The sequence below is a fragment of the Pyrus communis genome, chromosome 13, assembly GCF_963583255.1.
Source record: "Pyrus communis chromosome 13, drPyrComm1.1, whole genome shotgun sequence".
Taxonomy (NCBI): Eukaryota; Viridiplantae; Streptophyta; class Magnoliopsida; order Rosales; family Rosaceae; genus Pyrus; species Pyrus communis.
Window position 1 is genome coordinate 4,258,692 of NC_084815.1, and position 2,087 is coordinate 4,260,778.

Sequence of the window (2,087 nt, forward strand, 5' to 3'; positions counted from 1 at the left end):
CCCACCTCTTTTTGGCTTACATAGTTTTCTCCAACGAATCCAATGTATTCTCCTTCGACCTTGTTGTCACCCCCACCAAAATTTTGCTACCATTTGATTCAATTCATCACAAAGAGACTTTGGTAACAAAAATGTTTGCATAGTGTACAATGGCACCACTCGAGCAACGCTCTTGATCAAAATTTCTTTTCCTGCACTACTCAAAAGACTCCCTCGCCAACCATTAAGCTTTTTCCATAGTCTATCCTTAATGTAGGCAAACGCTTCTTTCTTCTTCTTCCCCACAAAGACCGAAAGCCCCAAATAACGATCGTGGTATTTCACTCGGGCCATGCCCAAGCAATTCGTTAGTAGTTGTCCATCATAATCAGTAAGGTTTCCATTGAACGCCACACAACTCTTCAAGTGGTTAATAGCTTGGCCAGATGCTTCTTTATATGTTTTAATAATTGTTTCACTTGGATTCACTCCTGAAGAGTGCCCCAAGCAAATATGAAACTATCGTATGCAAATAGTAAGTGGTGCACACTTGGCGCCTCTTTACAAACTTTAACCCTTCTAATTCTTCCCGTTCTCTCCCATGCATCAAACAGTGATAATAAACCCTCCACATATAAGACGAACAAAAATGGTGAAAGGGGATCACCTTGTCGAATTCCTCTTTCTGGATGAACATATCCCATGGGCTGCCCATTTAATTTAAATGAATACAACATTGTTGTAACACACATCATGATTAGATTGATTCATGCCTCGGCGAAACCTAGTTTTCTCATCATTTGCTCTAAAAAACTCCATTCTATAAGATCGTAGGCCTTACTAATATCCAATTTCAGTGCCATAATTTTATCCCAACCACTGGATTTCTTATGCATATAATGGGCAATTTCAGATGCAACCATGTTGTTATCTTAGATTAATCTTCATGGAACAAAAGCACTTTGTGATGGAGATGGCAAAATCCGTTTCAAACAGTTGGTAAGCACTTTAGAGTAGACTTTATAAATTACATTGCACAAGCTAATTGGGTGCATTTCTATCATCACAGTAGGATCTTTGTTCTTAGGAATTAAAGTGATATGAGTGTAATTTAATTTCCACAACATAACTCCGGAAGATAGTAACGATCTTACCCCATTGCAAACGTCCTCGCCAACAATTGCCCACTGCTTTTGATAGAAACATGGAGACATTCCATCCGGTCCTGGAGCTTTCATATGATGCATTTTGAAACAAAGCAAACTTTATCTCCTCATTAGAAAATGGAAGGAGGAGTTCCTCATTCACACCACACATAAACCTCCCGAACGTCTTCTACTAGGTATCGTAAAAATAAAATCAAACTTTAATTGTGATTTTAATCTCTCCATATACTCCACTAAGCTTTTTGTTTCACATAGAAAAATCACATTGGGATCTTTTGAGAGAACTAGTCTCTTCAGTGCACGAATTGCTCGATGGTTCCCAAGCCCCCGACAATTCCAGCTTACACAACTCATTGGTGTTGGCGGGGCTGATACTCGTCACCCTTCGCCGTTGTAGAATTCATAAAAGAATACAGCACAGACCTTCGCTTGGGTTCATGCCTATTACAATTATCACCCACTTCTCGTTCACTTCTCTTCCCCAACTCAGGGAGTTTCCGTTATACTCTTCTTTGTCTCCTTCGAGCAGTGTATGTAGTACCCCCACCCCGTCTATTTATTCTCTGTACATATGCCTGACTGCCATATATAAAAGGGCCAAATTAAAAGGGTCGAATCCTAACGACCATTCAGTTGTGTCCCCTCCCAAAACTTGCTTTCCCCACTGCCCTTCTTGTGTTCCCATCCCTTCCTCATGTACAACAACCTTTTCTAGCTCCATTCTGGATTGCATTTGGTTGGCCTCTTTTCTCGAGCCTCTAGTAACGATCATAGTCCCAGGCCCAGGTTGAACTCGGTCTTGGTCCAGTATAACAACATCTTCAATAGGGACGTGTAAATGCGAACCCTGATTCTGAGAATGCTCCCATATTGCTCCTCCTTTCAACTTTGGTCCGATAAAATGTACTCCCCCAAGTGGTTGTCGAGAAGTTTACCCATTTG